The 19,934-nt window shown below is 33.1% G+C and overlaps 1 long non-coding RNA gene across 1 annotated transcript; it reads left to right on the forward strand.

The window, feature by feature from the left end:
• The first annotated feature begins 7,213 nt into the window (after nucleotides 1-7,213).
• LOC143234590 (uncharacterized) lies at nucleotides 7,214-13,281 on the forward strand. The gene is made up of 2 exons (XR_013018726.1): nucleotides 7,214-7,352; nucleotides 12,444-13,281. It is a non-coding gene; the product is annotated as an uncharacterized LOC143234590 (long non-coding RNA).
• Nucleotides 13,282-19,934: the final 6,653 nt, after the last annotated feature.

Below are 19,934 nucleotides of genomic sequence, written 5' to 3' on the forward strand. Positions count from 1 at the left end.
TGGATTTTGCCATGAAAGTTTATTTTTCGCCAGTGTTTTTTATGTTTTTTTCTGACTACAAAGAAGTAAAATGCGGAGTTAAAAGTCCCGTTTCTTATCTACGAAAAAAATCCACGGAAAAACCTTCTAGGTTTCCAAATGGTATAGATTTTTGTTGTAAATACTGGGGAGATCAAAATACTGCACATAAATAACTATTTTAAGCATTCAAATTTTTCTAAAATTCTTATCTAAGTGAACTTTTTATCATAATGCAAAGTCTCTTAACAATTTTCATACCCATACGTTAAACGTAATTTGAATAAAGTTAAATCAACGGTCTTCATTCCAATCAATAAATATCTATAAACTTTTCAGAAAATAAAAAATTATTTATAGAAAATAAATAAAAATATGATAAAAAGCTCGTTATGGTGCAACGTTTTTATTATAAATAAATGTAATGTAAATATTTTATATCTCATAAGGACTCCAGTTGAATGTGTGTATGTGAAGGGTTTCAGATGCTTCCCCACTGTTCCAAGCAAAGCAGATTAGAAGAACCTGACAAAGTATGTTTATGTTTTTAACGTGTTTTCTGTAAATAGAAATTATAGGCTAACGCCATGCCATATGTTGCTGCATTTGCACTTGAGAAAAATAAAAAAAAATCGTAAGAATTAGCCCATATCTCATCACGTGAAATCTCAAAGACAATTATCGAGAGAACACAGAAGCCATTTTAGAGGATAAACTCAACATTAAGACGTAGTTTATTTGCCTTTATATCTAATAAATCTAAGGCCAAAATTCAAGTATTGAACGAACTGTTCATGCTGATATCTGTAAGATATTTGATTCAAATTCTCGGGATTCATATTCTGATACACTCAACTTGTACTCCAGGCTAATCATCTTCATAAAGTATCACCCACTTAATAGCGATATAGGGGTATCATTAATTTACATATTACTTATAACCACTTAAGGATTTTATTTTTGTTGTTTTAAATATTAGTGCTAAGAAAATCAATGAGGGTAAATGTAATATTTTTTAAGGTAAAGTTTTAATGGGTATATAAGTAAATATGGTGCTTTACGCTTATTGTTTTTGTTGGTTTTCGTGTTTTTTATCTCACCATAGTACTCGTTTTTTGCTTATTTTTGTTTAATTTATAGAATTTATTTTAGTATTAAAACCAATATTTTTTAAATTCTTAACTTTAATTTGCTTAAGTTATAAAGTATTGGTTTAAATCTTTATTGTTGTTATCATTAACTGATTTTATATTATTTTTACTTGAAAGACCCGTAAATACGTTAAAGTTTGAGATATTGTTGCCTTTGTCTTGATAACCTAGTGCGTCAGAACAAGGCTCCGTCATTGCATAACAATCATTAAATATATATATATGTACAGTAACACAACTTTCGTAACTCTTGAATCATGTGAGAACAATTCTACATCCTTTAATTGCTACGTGATGCGTTATATGTATTTTCCAAGAAGTCAGCTTTGCAAGTTTTTAGAAAAACGGCACGTGTAAGAACCTAATTCGATGTCACTTCCAACGTCCTATCCACCTACTGATTATATTATGACGTGGAAAATGCATATTAGAAGAACGGTTGATGACTAAAAGGGTGGAACAAGTTGTGTCAAATATTACTGCCTCCCTGTAGTAAGCTGATTCTCCACCTAAAGATATTGCAAATCCTCAGTGGGCAGTGAAGGCCATTTATGGGTCGAGCCTGATCAAACCCACCTACGGCAATAATCACGAATGTTAATTAAGCGCCAGTTCAAAGGAATTCATTTCTAATGTGCCTTGGAACAAAATATAGTGCATGTCAAATGTTTGCCAAATTATTTCTCACATTCTAAACATACTGAACTACTGATAAAATATGACAATTGTCACTACACTTCATAAGTGGATGAACACAGAGATAATAAATGTTATTACACTTAAAAGGACAGACATTTTAAAAATATCTTTATTTTTCTACTAGTATTTAAGTAGCTTTTCGAAATAGTAATATTTATATTAATGGTTACAGCATCCACATAACAAAAACAAGGATGTAGTTAATTAATGCTGTACTTCATAGATGGATTACAGTTGTTAAAAGTTAAGTGATACAGCAAAAGTACCAACTATTATTTGTTCCAAAATTATAAAGATAAAATGGTTCAGTTTCTCACTTTGAGAGATCACATTTTTATATAATATAGTCGAATATCTTTAACTCGGGGTGTGAAACAGCATATAAAGGTTGCAACTAAAAGGAGTTTGAAAAAGGATTGCGTTATAACGGAGTTATAATAAATGTATGTTTTTACACTGAAAAATTGTTCAGTTGGTTGAAACACACCAGCTACTCTTAAGGCAGTCTCATTATTCTCCAAAGTGTACCTCACGATGGTTAAGAGTGTGAGAAAACAGCTAGCTTATCCTTCCGTTTCACTCGTCCTTTTGAATAAAAAAATATGTGGCTGTACATGACGACTCTGAGTTTCATAAAATGTCACTTGTTTACAACATTTAAACTTTTTTCTCCACCTCCAATTTTGACAAAACGTCAAATTCATTGAACAGAAACTGCTCTTTTTAATATACATACTCAAAATTAATAATTAGTTTTTTTATGGTCTTAGTTTTGTTTAGTTTGATTTATTTGGGCTGTCAAAATGGGGCGTCATAATTTCAAACATTTAGCAAAGTAGTGACTCCTCCCACCTAATTGTGAAGATAAGAAGCAACAGTAAGATTACCACAATGTCTTATGAGGAGATGCGAACACACTAGTTGGCTGTCATCATTTTTGTCATCAAATCAGCAAGAATGGCATTTCTAATAGCGCAGTTGAGGTTTGAAGAAAATTAGCCTTCACTACAACACTGTAATTTTGTTTTAATAAGATGCTATGCATATACAATAATAATTGCAAAGAACTGTAAAACGAGTTAAAACTTTCAAGCCGTTATCTAATAATTATCTGCTTTAGAAGAAACGTTTTATTAGAGTTTGGTGACACTCTGCTTATTTTATATTCTGTTAATCGTTTAAATGCATTACTCAGCTTGAATGACAGTTAAATTGTGATTATGTAAAGTCCTATCTCTAAACTAAAAAATGAAACAAAAACACAACTGGCATCTTAATATCAAGTTATTGTAATTATGTGAAGTCCTATCTCTAAACTAAAAAATGAAACAAAAACACAACTGGCATTTTAATATCAAGTTATTGTAATTATGTGAAGTCCTATCTCTAAACTAAAAAAATGAAACAAAAACACAACTGGCATTTTAATATCAAGTTATTGTAATTACGTGAAGTCCTATCTCTAGCTCAACAGCAAAGCTGAAAAAACAACACCAGAACGTCAACACTAAAATGACAAGTTGGTACGTTTAGAATTGTGTATTAGTTTGAATTCACATTAGTAATTTCAGATTGTCAAAACATTAATGTTCATATAATTCCATTAGGGATCCTCTCATGAAACGTTACTAAAAAATTGAAGGAACTTAATTCTGACTATACCTGTACAACTTCCCAGAACATTAAAATGACAGCAAGATGGACTCCAAACGTCCTTAAAGCAGCATGGACTGTACTAGTCATCCTTGAAAAACTATCTTACAGCAGCAGATGGCGGGATGAAAAGTTGTATGAAAGGCTTTAGAAATTCTTAACTCAATACTGGTTGTAGGAAATCAAACAATACACATTCCCTATATTTCTCCAACAGCAGGAAAGTGTTATCTTCTCTATAGAACGCAAGAGAAATTTTAGAACAATTCACCACAAAAACAACAGCTTACAATAGAAGTCGCTTCACTTAAATAAACGTTATGAAATCGACATCACACTGCGCGCCTACAGGTACAAGTTTCGGGAGGAATTCAAGGAGTATGTGGTGACGTCATAATGTACAAGTATTGTGATTGGTTGAACAAGAGTAGTGATGCGTGCAAACCTGTGTTTCCTTTACACGGTGGTACCAAAGTTAACTTCACACGTCACAATTTGAATATTGTAGTTGAAAACATTCGAGAAATAACACGCTGAGACAGCATCGTCACAACCATAACACCAGAAAACAACAAAATAATTCCAGAAACAAATATTATCTTAGAACCCATTAAAAATACATTCATGAATTTCATAGAACAGGACAAACAGTATCACACTATTAATATTAATAAGCAAACAATACTATATTTCTGTAATACCATGAAATCCACTTATTCAAAGCCCCTGTATTGCACAAACAAGAAATCAAATATCTAGAGTAAAGTAAAAATAAACGTCACCCCAAAGTTATAAAATAAAAAAGAAACTACAACAGTTTCATATTAAAACAATAATTAAGGAGAGAGAAAGAGGTCAAAATTGCATGTGACACTTCCAGGTCAACACAAGACCAAAATCCCGATGATCAATAGTGTGAGAAATAATGACCAGTTTTGTATCAGCACAGGAAGATGGACTGATTGAAAGGAAAGTTTATTCACTTAAGTAATTTTAACTCATTTTCAAAACAATTGTATCAAAGGAAATTGCTTTCTCGCTCAAGTAATGTGTGATTGGTCCATTTTTAAAACTTTCTGCAATTTACATTTAGATCTATGACCTATACCAGAAAATAAAAATATAATTTCTCTGAAAATGATGAAAAAAATCATATCGTGAATGTATTCCAGTTTTTTAATTTTTTCCGTACTTTTACTTAGAGCTCACTAATTTATTAACGACTTTGTTCGTACAAACGATTGTGAGTAAAGATATGTTTGATTAATTTCTGACTGATTTGAAAGCTTGGCTAGAGATATAGCTTTTCTAGCATCATCTGAAGCTTATAACAAATTTCAGTCAAACATTGTCTTGAAACCATACATTAGCTTTATGAATTCACGTAAAGTGACTTTCCAATAAGAAGGTTACTACAAAATCGGTTCAACACGGTCTTGGAACTATGTGTCATCTTTGTGAATGCGGGTTGAAGAACGTTTCTTACTATGGCTTACAACAAATTCCAGTCAGATATCAATCTTGGTGCCATATATTAGTTTGTGAATGCAGGTTGAAAGACATCTCTTATTGAAGTTAACAACGAATTCCAGTCCAAAACTGTCTTGAAAGCATGTGCTAACTTTGTGAATTGAGTCTGAAAGAAATTTTGAAGTTTACAAAAAATACTAGTCAACAGTGTCTTGGAACCATACGTTAAATTTGTAGATTTCATGTTAAGGAAATCTAATTTTAAAGCTTAGAAAAAAAAAACCGTCCAAAGCCGCCTTGGAATCATGTGTTAGATTTATAGATCTTTAGGTTGATGGATGTCTCCTACAAATATTCTATGCTTACAAACAGTTTCGTTTCTTAGGTATAGCTTACAGCTACATAATTTTCATTCCACGCTGTGCCCATCACGGGAAATTAAAGCTTGGATTTTAGCGTTGGAAATCCATAAACTTATCTCGCCCAGTGGAGACTGTCTATTAATAATCATATATTATTTCGAATAAGAATGGAATGGATAATAGTTTTCTTTTCAAAGCTGTTAAAAACCTATTGATCCAAACGACGTAGGCTTGTTTTTATAAATGGGAAGGGCGTTTTTATTAATTATTATCGACTACAAAATTTTGAAAAATAATAAAGTAACACGTTAAAAAGGAGAGAATATTCCCAACATGACATTGTTATAACAGTTTCTTAAATTTCAAAATTCTAAATTATTTCAAGACATGATTTATTTACAAATCATCGGCGTATACAAATATATTTTTTCGTGGTAACAGAGAAATGATACTTAACACAACAAATATGTTATGCTTGAGATCCAAATTACGTGGAGAAATTATTGCCGGTATGGAGTTCACGTACTTTTTAAGAGTCATGTCAAATAGTTTATTCGTTTAATTGTAAATTGTGACCCTGTTTGTTTAATTAGCTTCTTAGAGAAACATTTTCTCCATGTTCTTGGGAAGGCCAGGCGAATAAGGCACTCGACTCGTAATCCGAGGGTCGCAGGTCCGAATTCCCATCGCACCAAACATGCTCGCCCTTTCAGCCGTGGGGGTGTTATAATGTGACGGTCAATTCCATTATTCGTTGGTAAAAGCGTAGCCCAAGAGTTGGCGGTGGGTGATGATAACTAGTTGCAAATTTAGGAACGGCTAGCCCTCACAAAACAAATAAACCAATAATAATGCTTACATCAAACAGTCTTCTATATTCAGTAACTACTTAATCGTATTATTTCCTTTAGAAGTAAATTTGTATATAAAGACTCAACGTCTATGCTAGCGTTATAAATAAATTCATTAAACACTTGTTTAAACAAATCTTTGAAAAACTCATAACTATTTATTGCCTTAAATTCATTAGTTAAATGAAATTCGAAGGAATCCACCCAAACTCCCTTTAATTTATAAGTGGAGACGTCTCTCAGAATTAAAGAGCATGTTTGTTTGTTTTTGAATTTCGCACAAAGCTACTCGAGGGCTATCTGTGCTAGCCGTCCCTAATTTAGCAGTGTAAGACTAGAGGGAAGGCAGCTAGTCATCACCACCCACCGCCAACTCTTGGGCTACTCTTTTACCAACGAATAGTGGGATTCACCGTCACATTATACACCCCCACGGCTGGGAGGGCGAGCATGTTTAGCGCGACGCCGGCGCGAACCCGCGACCCTCAGATTACGAGTCGCACGCCTTACGCGCTTGGCCACGCCAGGCCTCAAAGAGAATGCATAACGTGCATTATATAATCAGTTGACCATTCTACGTCACTTTTTGCAAGACTGTGATATTAGAATTAGAACCAACGTTACGGTCTAAAGTAAACACGCCACTACAAATAGGATTCAGCAACAAAAACATAATTTATTCACAATAACAATACTTAGAAATTAATTCAACACAGTTAGTAAACAAATGCCTGGCCAGGATTTCACATCAATATTAATAAATAATTTATCATAAATGTTAATAAATCAGTAATAATGGCACCAGAAAAAAATTTAATTCCAAAAAAACAATACAGCATTTAGAATATTAAAACAACACTTAAATAACACGCTAAAGAAAGGTTGTGGATACATGAGGTACTTCCTGAGTTGAACGTAAACCAAACAACGTTATCTTTACTTCTAAAACTATGATTTGGTCGTTGCCTGAGGATGGTTTCAGTAAAACTGAAAGATTACACATTAAGTATCATGAACAATACATAGAAGATGTTTGAATTGGTTCTACTCTAGATCAGCTTTCGTCAGTCCACCTGGTAAATAGCAAGATATGCCGTTCAAGTGGACCTTTATGTTCTATTCTACAATTGCTTTCGTCAGTCCAGTTGGTAGGTAGTAAGTTATTCCATTCAAGTAGAGCCTTATATTCTATTCTACATTAACTTTCGTCTGTCCAGTTGATAAATAGTAAGATATGCCATTTAAGTTGAACTTTATGTTCTATTCTACATTAGCTCTAGTCAATACAGCTGTTAAGTAATAAGATATACCATTCAAGTGGGACTTTATGTTCTATTCTACATTAGCTTTCGTCAGTCCAGCTGGTATATAGGAAGATATACCTTTCAAGTCGAGCTTTATGTGTTATTTTACATTAGTTTTCGTCAGCCCACCTGGTAAGCAAAAAGTTATGCCATTCAAGTAGAGCTTTATATTCTATTCTACATTAACTTTCGTCAGTCCAGCTGGTAAATAGTAAGTGATGCCATTTAAATGGAGCTGTTCTATAGCATGTAGCTTTCGTCAGTCGAACTGGTCACAGTAATAATTGCCACGCAGTGGATATGTAGGTTATTTTTATATATAAGACCTTAAAAAACTTTCCAGACTTCGAGCTGACGATAACTCTTATTTCATTTTCCCCTAAGATTATTCCTTGAAGCTACTGAAACTTAATGTGTACACAGCACTCTGACAAATATCATTATCGACCTAACATGGCTAACAGTGAGAACTGAAGCCGTGTATATAATTAGAGATGGAGCGGGGTTTATGGTGAAAGTAGAGTTGGACTCGTATGAGAACTGAAGTTGGTCTTATGAGAGAAGTTGGTATTTCTCGAATGTATAGTTTCAGACACTTATATTTTGTTATCTAATATGAGCTATTATGTTGTTATTTAGAGGTAGGTAGTTATGTACATATAGTGTTGAGTTAATGAACTTTACTGAAGTCACAAGAGTGACCAATTGTTGAATGAATTTACCAAAACAAGACTTAACACACACTTACAGAAACTGGCCAGTGTTTATTAACAAGTCGATAATATTGAAAGGAATGTGTTAAATCTAACTTTGAAATAGAAATATATGAGGCTTTCCTTCTCATTCCTCTTTGCTGCAAAGTTGGGAGAAGAGGGTAAAAACTAGTTTTGAAACACGTGCTCAATACATGACTGGCATTTTGTTCCACCTATTTTCAGAAGCTTACGTGTCTGCAGTAGTAGCTGACCCTTGTATCTGTTGAAGTTCATTCCACTCCAGCAGAATATTTAAACACGTTCTGTAGAAGAGGGGATGGAATACATAATTGACTAGAACCTAGCTTGTGGTCCTACCACCTGTTGGAAATGCCATCTTGGAAACCTAAGTTATTGAAAAATAAAAACAGTCTGAAAACATTTTATTTTGCGTTTGCTTGATTCGCAAGCAAATTTTTCGTCGTCAGAAAATAGCTTTACGAGTTCCTCTGTTGCTACACGTTTGTAAGCGAATGTTTTGGATCTGCCCTATTTTTCATACAAGGTTGTACAGGAGGGGCTGATATTACCACACATTTACTTACTGCGCCAAGGTTGTATACGATGAATGTCATTGGCTGTACAATGAGGTTTCTCATTTCATTCAGTTTCACAAGTTTTTTGTTGTAAACGTAATTAAACAAATATTTCGAGTTTCGTAATCAAGCGTAATAGTAAAGAATGGGCGCAGCACCACAGATTAAAATTATACCATAATCTTCTTATTGGAAACATTGTGAAAATAAATGAACAATTTTAAACGATGAACATTTATTTAACTGTCTATCGATATATTTATCTACTTTTCTTTCTATCCACTTGTTTATCGGATATTCTTCTCTGAGATGAGGGCCGGAAGAATGTTGATTGTCTGAAATTCTCTGTACATATCTGGGAGTGGGCACCAAGCATTGATATTATTAATGTTTAAATTAGGATGTGTTATTAGAAAAACAACTGCTTGAGGTTGCTGGCAGTTAAGAAGGTACGAAGTATTCCAACTCTTTCATGTACTCTACAGTAAATATTGCAGTGGAATCTTCAAATTATATTTATAGTTGTAAATAATTATTTCTTATTATTTTCACTGCGGTCCACTGGCTATGTGTGAGATTAGTGTCTTTATCTTTATTAATAAGTCCGATATGGATAACTTGCCTCTTCGGTTCGTGTAGATTATGAGAAATGTAGTAGTTAAGCATTTTTCCAGGTAGTGGAAACCTGAGAATAACTAGGCACACCCGCTGACCCTGCAGTTTATACTCCCGATAAAAATCTGCAGTTAAACCTAACGTCCTCCAAACTTCTCACGGGACAAAAATTACAGCGATTCAGGAATATCCTAAGCAGTATAGTTTGTAGATTCTTAGGAGTTTTAGTTGATCTTAGCTGGAGAATTAAATGTGCGCGACATGGGTAACTGTGATGTCTACAAAACTCCAAAGCTAAAGTACTTGCAGTTTCTAGGTTACAAATCATTGAGATACAGTTTTTGATGATTGTTTCTTAAAGGTAAAATTCTAGTTAAGATGTATGATCATTGGCGGTACCAATCTTTCAAACCTATCTTCCTAATGTGATGTGACAATTTGAAGAAGAAAATAAACAAGTTGTAATAATTATAATAAGCTTATGTACTTTTAACAACATAGTAAAAAACTTACAATATTATACTTTGACATGATAGTAAAAACCTTGTAATAATAAAAATTGTGTTTTAAAAAGACAACAAAAGTTTGCGATAATACGTTGCAGTAGTTTTAATACAATGGTCAAAAGCTACCATCTTTTATGTGTAAATGCATATAAAAACACCTTGTCTGATTTTGACTGACCTTGAGACACACTTGACGGTACTAAATGTTCTGTGATCCGAGTCACTTACTGTACAATAACCTGTTTGGTACGAGTCTGAGTTTTGTCGAATCAATAGTTGCACTTAAGAAAGGAAAGCATAAACAAAAATCGTGAGAGGGATTTCGGTTTAAATTTATTTGACTCGAAGCCGAAGCTTAGGGTCAAATATAACAAGGGATATTCAGAAATTTTATTTCTCTTTACACCGCTCTTGATTTGAATGACCTGATGATCTTAACGTTAAGAAACAACACGAGAAAAATAATGAAATTTGGGAGAGAAAGGATTCGAATCGTCGCCTCTTATATATAATACAATTTCAATCCTTTCGGCTTGTCATTTTCTTTCGTTGTGTTGACCCGGCGTCCTCCAGTGTCAGAATACTTGATGCTTCAAAGCCACGAGAATGGGAGATAAGCGATGACTAGGTGATTAAACCTTGTTTTAATTAAAGTTGTAATACTAATACCAGTCGTTTTTATAATATTCTCAATTCCAGAGGGTTTCACCTGATCATGATCACTAGGTGATGCGTAGTTTCATACCTGAATCAATGACACATTTTAAAACTGTTATTTACGTCGTAACAAAAGTAAGACTAGTAAAACTGTATGTTTAGCTAAAGTGTTTTAATTCTGATATAATTTAATTTACTTTTGTTAATTAAAATCAGTTCTGTGATTTATAAAGAACCTTAACTTAAACACAAAAACCAGAATTAGCAATAGATTCATTCGACGGGAATCGAAGGTCAATATGGAATAATAGGACGACGACACCAAAATCGAGCATTTGACGCATACGTGTTTCGTAACAAACATTTAATTCTTGGCCACTTCGGAATATACATGTTCCATCTTCAGCAATCTAGATTAAACATAGTAAATTATTTCGTACAGACATATAAAATAATTCGTTTCAAACAGTGCTTCAAAAACACAGGCCGGCGAATTTAAACTTCATAAAAGTTGTTTTGGTTTTAATACTGATTTTTCATAATTCATCTTCGCAGATTTCGAAAATAATATTTCTTTTCCTGTCATCACGTAACGAGTTTTTACAAATCGGGAAGAAACAAAAACTCTTTCTTAGACCAAGTTAGTATTTCGTTTATTTCAATGAATATTTTTTATTATGTTTGAATTGTAGAACGATTGATGAGACTCTCAAGTTGCGATTGGTCTATAAAATTCTATATTTCGTAGTTGTCAAAATTTTAAACATAACAAAATATGAGCCGATTTAAATGGAAATGCTTCTCTTATGCAAAGTATATATGACGTTTCATGAAAAAGCTGTACATGATAGTGAAAAATAGACATCATTTTCGCGTACAGAAATTATTGCAGAACAAGTAAAAATGTCAAGACAATAAAACCATGTTTGGACTGTGTGATTTTTGTCACACGAAACTGATGATCGTATCTTACTCTCCTAGATCTTTACACTTACAGGTTTTAATACTTTTCTCCATTTCTAAATGAACTATGTTCATGTGATATGTATTACAGCTGACAATAAAAGGTTGTTTTTTCTTTCATTTCAGTAGATATTGACACTTGTTTGACAAATGAATTTCAATTTGAGATGTAGTGACGTAGGTAGTTGATAGTTCAACTTAAATTGTAGGTTACGATTTAGAAATGCTTTCTTTTTTTCTTAGCGTCCATTCATCTTCCGCTGAGTCTATTATTTTGAAGTGTTTACTGTTTGATTTTTTCACTACAGTCTTTCCTTAGGTGGTTGTAAGTTCTACAGTGACTAAAGGACTGTTATGTCATTCACCTAATATAGACTTGCCTGCAGCAAGAACACAAATATTTGTACACTACCAGCGGCTTTCTTGTGCATTTGGTGTGTGTGTATATATTTTGTTTTTCTTATAGCAGTGGGCTATCTGCTGAGTCTACCGAGTGTGCATGTGGTTGATCAGCTTGAAGATTACTCTTTCACTGACTTGTAGATAAGTTAATTGTAAGATGCTATTGATCTGATTTTATAGTTTGATGCTGTGGAAACCAGTGAAAGGTGAGACATTTAGGAACGTTAAGATCAAGAATTTTGGGTTGTAAACCTTACTGATAGATTTAAAAATACTTTTGTTGATGAGTGCTAGAAGGAAGACATTTTTAATCAAATATATATTTTTTTAGTACTGATAACTCCATCATGAAAATAATTGTAAGAGCTGGTAAATGTATATGCTCTATAAACTAAAATACCTATTAAATTAGTTTTGTAACAATTAGGTATAAATGTGGTGAAATGGCAGTACTGGCCAGAAAATGTTGGTAGTATATAAATATTTGTGTTTTTGCTGTAGGCAAAGCTCTGTTGGGTCAACGGCATAACAGGCCTTTCAACAATTTTGGAATTTACAACCACCTAAGCAAAGACTGCACTGGAAAACCAAACAGTAAACATTTCAAAAAAATTCAGCGAAAGATGAATGGACGCTAAGAGCAAATGAAACACTTCTAATTCGTAACCTACAACCAAGGCTGAACAATCAACAAGCTACGTCAGTGTACATCAAACTATGGTTAACTCATCGTGAGACAGGCAAAGAGTGAAAATCTATTCCAACAAACCTGACAATAAGCTGTGTTCATTTTATGCGTATTGCACTTGACAATGTTATATTTAATGCACTTGACAGTAAACTGTGTTCGTGTGATATGTATTGCACTTTAAAATGAGATGTGTTCATTTTATATATATTTCATTTGAGAATGGGTTAGCTTGGTGAAAGTTTTGTTCATTCTTTTCACTTTTGTACTAAAGTTTGCGTTCCTTTCATTTCTAGACTAGTGTTATCATGCTTTTGTTGTGTGTTACGAAAACATTCCAGACTTTTGGTTCTTTTGTCGCACCATGACTGACCCTGTGTAGTTTCTTCTGAGGTCTTTTTTCCACACAAGTCATTGTAATATTACAAGTTATATATTCCAGAGTTTATTATTCAATTCTGCGTAACTTCTGTAACGTTGCTTTCTGACAATGATCATTAAAATGTTTTGCAATAAAAAATACACGAAAAGTAGTAATATTAATTTATTCTCCTATTTTTCTATTTTAATTCTTTTCTGACCAAAATTGTTGTTCTTAGATCTATTCCCAAACCTGTTTTAAATAAACATCTAATACAAGCAATTATTTTGTCCTTGAGCTTAATTACCTGCAGATCTTTTTACAGATTGCACCATTTATTTTTAAGGTTTACATAAATGAGTATCAGGTGATCTATATATCAACTCCTTTTTTCATATTTTTATCTAAAGTATGTCTATGTATATGTTTTAAAAATATAGCTATTCAACAGATGTAATTTACAGAAGTACTTTATATTTGTAAACATCTAAACTAACTTTTAACTCAGTGGAATCTGTACCATGAAAACGGGTAGTTTTTGTATCTTACTTACAAATCAGAAATCTCGAAACTACATAACTTGGTAAAATACAAGGAAAACCGCTGTAGTTAAAATAGCTAAATAACTTGTTTGTGTAGTGTATGAATATATCACAAGTTTTTCATTTCTGTAGTTTCAATATTTGAACGCTACTTTTCTGTTCTGAATAATGTAGGTTCTTCACATGATCTCTAGTGACACAGAGGTAAGTCTGAAACCACTAACGCTAAAAGCTGTGTCTTGATATACGTGGTTGACACAGCACAGATAACCCATTGTGTAGCTTTATACTTAACTACAAACAAACAACGTGTTTTTTCACATGACATGTGGTCAAAAGAACTGTTAAGCTGATTCTGTTTGAAGTTGCCTCAGTTCTTTCGTCATTCTTAGAGTTGGGTGATATCTGTTTTCCCGGAGAACATTACTACATGCAAACTTACTTAAGTTAGGGCAGCATCCTTCTATTTGTCTAGCTAGAAATCACGATTCCACCAACAAGGAATAAGAATGACCAGTCACACGGTATCGAAAAAGTGCTAGGTAAATGCAAGTGTTTATTTTAGATTGGAAACTCTAATTTATTTAATTCTATTCAAGCCTTATTCCAAGTCTTCGTTGAATCTGACCTGATCTGACCTAACACGGTGTAGAAACGACGACAGTTATAAGTAACACGTGTTTTTGTCTTTTAAGGTTTTGATAAAGATTGTGTTCTTAATGCATTATACTCTGCATTCAGTCGAATTATTCTAAGACCTAAGCTCAGCTGACATACATTCATCATTGTTTCTTGGAACCGTATCTTGTTGAATCTCTTGTTTTGCAAACTTATCTGATATAACTCTTGAGTTAATGGAGTTTATCTGAATATACTATATTCGCTATTAATTTTCCTCATGAAACGTTTTATACATTCTAACGCGCTTAACATTCGCATATTAAAGTTTACTGATACAAGTTAGGAGTTAGATATTAAACCACAATAACGAAAGCTGAAATTTACTGGCGTCATTCTTATCTATTTCTCTCTGCCTCTCTCTCTCTCTGTATATATATAATAGCCAAATATCTGTCTGTCTTATTCTGTGCCACCTGAATGATAAATCATAGAAAAATATGTATGTCAAAATGCTTCTTTCAAAGATTGCATTTCAGGAAAATTATCATTATTATTTTTAATTCCTGAAAGTTCGTATCGTTTTCAGCATTGGTTTGTTAGTATTTGTATGTGTTGAATGGTTAATCTGAGAAAAAAAACTATGTAAAACAAAAATTTTCTTTTTATGGGAGAATTTCCCGAAAAAATAAGATTTCTCCCGTCGACTAATTTTGAGTAATATTTCGAAGATAGGAGCAAGAAAGAAAAAAAAGCGCATAAAAAGAGGAAAGTGTCTCAGTTGTTGTCAAGCGGTTTACATATATATATATATATGTATATGTATATGTATTTTTCGTGCATTATTTGATTGTATTGCATTGAATAAATTGATTTGAATTCAACTGAATATTTCCCCTTTGACAATTCTTATAGAAATGATATCTCTTAAAAAAATGTTAACTTCGGTAGCGGTTTTTACTTTCGCTCAATAAAATGAGAGGGAACGGTATCATCCAGCGGAAAAAATCCTCGCAGCTACTTACAGAACTCAAGGACTCTATCGTGCTGGATACATCTATTGTATCGAAACCTAAGTATTTTCGATAAGATTGCATTCTAGTCAGTCTCCTTTCATTAAAGGCCTGGCAAGACCAGGTGGATAAGGCACTCAACTCGTAATGCGAGGGTCGCGGGTTCGAATCCCCGTCACACCAAACACGCTCGCCCTTTCAATCAACGGCGTGATATAATGTTACGGTCAATCCCACTATTCGTTGATAAAAGAGTTGCCGGTGAGGGGTGATGACCAGTTGCCTTCCCTCTAGTCTTACACTGCTAAATTAGGGAGGGCTAGCGCAGATAGCCCTCGTGTAGCTTTGCACGAAAATCAAAACAAAACCTTTTTAAAAAAACAAAATACTTTTTCTTAATGAAATAATACATGCAATGAATCTGATCCACGACGAGGTTGGGTTGACTGTACATTTTATATTTATTCATCACTATGTTTAGAGAAATTACCGTTAAGTTGTCTCAATGGGTATCAGTTAATGAAAAATAATTCTATATTACCGTTACATGACCTAATGACGTGTAAAATCGCATGCATATTCAACTTTCATGGAACAACAGTAGCCTTAGATCAGTGATATTTATGCTACTACTTTACAAAAGTCGCTTTTACGAATTTACAATTTAGGGTTACTCTTTGTAATACTACTGCATTCTTACATTTGTTTCAAAACTTAACTGCTTTATTATACCTTGATATACTGTATATTTTCTAATGTATTAATTAGCTACTAAGTAATGAGAAGGGTTGTGTTTTAACGTTTGAAGTTAAAGACAATTACTGTGTACGTTATAGGTACAATTTAATAGCTGAAACTGTAGAAAAGACGGTATGTTAATGATAAAGAATTCACAAATCCATGAAACTCATGAAGTCCAAGTGAAAGAGGAAGCGCTATGAGATTACTGGCATGATAGGAGCATCCGGAAATCTCTTTATTATAAAAATACAAAGAACTGTAATACTTCTGATACAGCCGTGCGTTAAACAAAGAGAGAGAGAGAGAAGGAAATACCAAGAGCTCTGAAATTATAAAGTACAGAATATGCTGTAGATATTTTAGTTGCATTTTTTATAGATATGAGTAATGTACCGTTAAGTCTTTTATTGGTGTGGTGGAACGATTAAAACGGTCAACGACTGCGAACGAAACAAAGAAACCATTTGCTGAAACCAACATAGGAGGGTGAGACAATAAAAGTAGAAAATTGAGGAAGGAAGAGTTGCTTCTTCTGGACTTGCAACTAACATGATGTAAAAGGTGTAGAGAAAAAAAAAAATTTTATGGGTGATAACAAATAGGAAAGTATCTCGTAGATAAACCTAGAACTGTATTGTTTTTGTGTGTGGTTTTTAATTGCTTACCAAAGAGAAAATGTGAGTTATAATCAGAATTACGCATATCGTTTAGTAACAAAATGTTACATGTTTTTAACACATAACGTTGTAGAAGAAAGAAAGACAAAAGAACGGAATTTATTTAAGCTTACATGTACGATTTAATAACAAACAACATTATAAGTTATTTAGCAAAAATTATTTAAAAATGTTTGCCCAATAGTTGTTTTCTTAGTGCAAAGCTAAACAATAGGCTATCTACAATGGTCTATATTATACAATTAATACTTAAAAATCGTCGGCACGAGGTGAAACATATATTCCATTTATTGCTGATTCGTTTGTGTTTTCTTAAATTCTGCAACTAGATTTGATTTAGAACAGGAGGATTGTCCCCTGACAGGCACTCGGCGTTATAAATAAACACAACTGTCAGATATACTTATAAAATACTTTTGGTTATTAGTTTGGACCATATCTGCATTATGGGATATCAAAACCCGGATTTTAGTGTTGCAATTCCGTAAACTTACCACTGACTCACAGGAGGACTTTAACCGTGTCACTGGTACCAATAAATAAAATCTATTAAATGTTTAATTCACGATTCTTTTTTTCTTTTATTTACAGACGTTAAGTTAGTTACAATAGAAGCACATGTCATATGTAACACGTGGTAGGCGTGAAATGAAAGCAAGAGGTTCATAAATTCCAATTTAAGAGATAATATGATAATAGATAAGTGTCTTGAAATGTTTTCTAGACGATTGAAAGATATAATATTTTATTCCAGAAACTTAGAAACTGAAATGTAATATATCTAAAATAGTAATATTTTCAACAATATTAGCGATCAAATCCAACATTTCTTTTTCACTTTCACATCGACACAACAAGTTCATGAGACTGTTTCATTGCTTTCCTCTTACCTTTTGTAAAATGCTATTTGTTTAACTTTCCTGAACCTAATAAGACTCACTTGACGTTAAAAGACTGAGTTAGAAAATGTAAATTTTTAAACCATTAAATTCTCAAGACTCACAAATAGGTGTAGAATTGAGGTTTGAAAGAAATTTAAATAAAGAGGAGGAAATGAATTATCAGAAATTGTCTTAGAGTAAAAATGTTCTTTAATAACTTTTATGTCCAAATAATTGTAGCTGGAAGCAAAGGGAAGAATAAGATGTACTTCATAATTGGGAGAACAATAATACCATTTAAAATATTCTGTGATAATTCTGTGGTAATCCTGCACAAGTTGCAATTATAGTATTATCATCACGAGTGACTTATGTTCATGAAATGATGTTTTAAAAAAAATTGTAAGAGAGATGTTTGTCTATCCAGGTACTCTAAAATTTCACCCAGAGTTCTGAATATAAGCAAGGACATAACAAGTATAATACACCTATTCCCGAGGCGTCGATATTTACAACACTTAGTATATGACCAGATATGGCTAAGGAACTTAGGCTTTCAGACTCGAGAAGGTCACGGGCTGCCCACGTAGTCGTGATTACATGGCAGAGATCACTTTCACTCCACCTAGTTTGAAGCTTTATATCGTACGCAATAGCAAACTTGTACACAGATTTAAAATATAAGTAATTTAAACAATTTTTCACCCGCTAGTATAGTTAGGTATATAGTAAATTGTATGAAGAAATATATTTTAATCAACTTATCCATACAGAAACATAACAAATATAAACATAAATCGTCTTTGTCATTGCTTATACAAAGACATAAAAACACGACACCAAAGCAAATTAACTCGAAGACACAAAACATGACATCACATAAAAATAACTCTAGAAAATAAAACTGACATTACAGAAAATTAGCTCAATGACGTAAACAAGATAGCATTGTAAAGTAACTTGGAGACATAAAATATAACATCATGACAAATTAACTCAAAGACATAAAACGCGACATAACAGAGAATTAAAACAGATAAGCTCAAAGACATAAAACACTACATAACGGTAAAGTAACTACAAGCCATAGAATAAGGCATCACAGTGAATTAACTCAAAGACGTAAAACATGGCGTTCCAGCCAATTAAAGTAATTGAATCAGCCAGTGTGGTACATTGACAGGGAAGAGAAAATTATGTAGTTTTAGATACAACTGTGATATCCTATAGTGTGAAGAAATTTCGTATATACATTTTACTTATTTTGAAGTGGATTGTTCAAATTATTACCAGCTAGTCTCAGACACGAGAGAATCCCTCCTATGTAAAACCCTGATATGCTAAAATACAGTTAATTAATGGTGAGTTGCTTCTGCTTGATATTTCTGATTTTACAGAGTTTTTTGGAAATGCCTATAATACGTGGGGCTACTGTATGGATGGAACTCTGGACTCTGTAACAACACAAAATGATATCAGTAGCTTCACAATTAGTTGTACCAATTAAAGCCTAAATAATTATGGATAGTGGATTAAAAAAAAACTCATGTTATTCACTGTGTCAACCATTTATCCTATACAGGAATTGGCCTTCCATGGAGTAAAGGAGTGGGCTAGGCCTAAAACATCGAACAATTTGAAAACTAAGGTAGTAGATTGCTGAGATAAGAAGTATCATTGCCCCATTGGAGGATGTTTTACATATAAGAATAATTGTCATGGTATGTATATTCACATTTAGTGAGACCATTGCATCGCACACCCTGAGAAGGACTTCCTATAGTTATGCCACCAATAAACTGCCAAATTGGAAGGACCCTAGAGAAACAACTTCTTTGTACAATAAACCAGGTGGCAGCTGTCACTTTTGCTCCACCAGCTGAGGCAGCAACTTTCACTGTATGTACTTGGTCATCAACATCAACAAAGTTGGTGACAGTCCATCTGGTGGTAAGCTAGATGAAGTCCCCAGCATAGGTAAAAGAGCAACTTTTGCTCCAGTAGACCAGGAACGGGCAGTCTAATAAGAAAAGACTTATGCATTATAAAACAGTTGAGAAGCCTGCTGAAGTATAGAGAGCCATTAACAGCCTCTAAGAGGATCTGGTATAAACATGGAATACTTTTACAAGAAGCACAGAAATATTATTTATCAGACTACTACAGTACACTGAAAAGTTATAAAGTGAAGAATTTGCTGTCAAATTTCCGTTTGGCATGTAACTGTCAGTTGTATATAAAAGTGAATTTCTTTATATACAAGATTATTGGAGTGAAATACAACTGCAAGAATTAAGCAAACAAGCTTAATTAACCCTATCAAGACGGGTATGTCATTAACCCTATACAGATGGCATGTCATCACATTGTAGACTTCCATTCAAAATTTTATTCATTAAATTACAAATTAATGAATGTCAATAATCTTAGTATTCAAATTGTAGATATTAATCCAAATTTTAATAATATAT

The sequence above is a fragment of the Tachypleus tridentatus genome, chromosome 12, assembly GCF_004210375.1.
Source record: "Tachypleus tridentatus isolate NWPU-2018 chromosome 12, ASM421037v1, whole genome shotgun sequence".
NCBI lineage: Eukaryota > Metazoa > Arthropoda > Merostomata > Xiphosura > Limulidae > Tachypleus > Tachypleus tridentatus.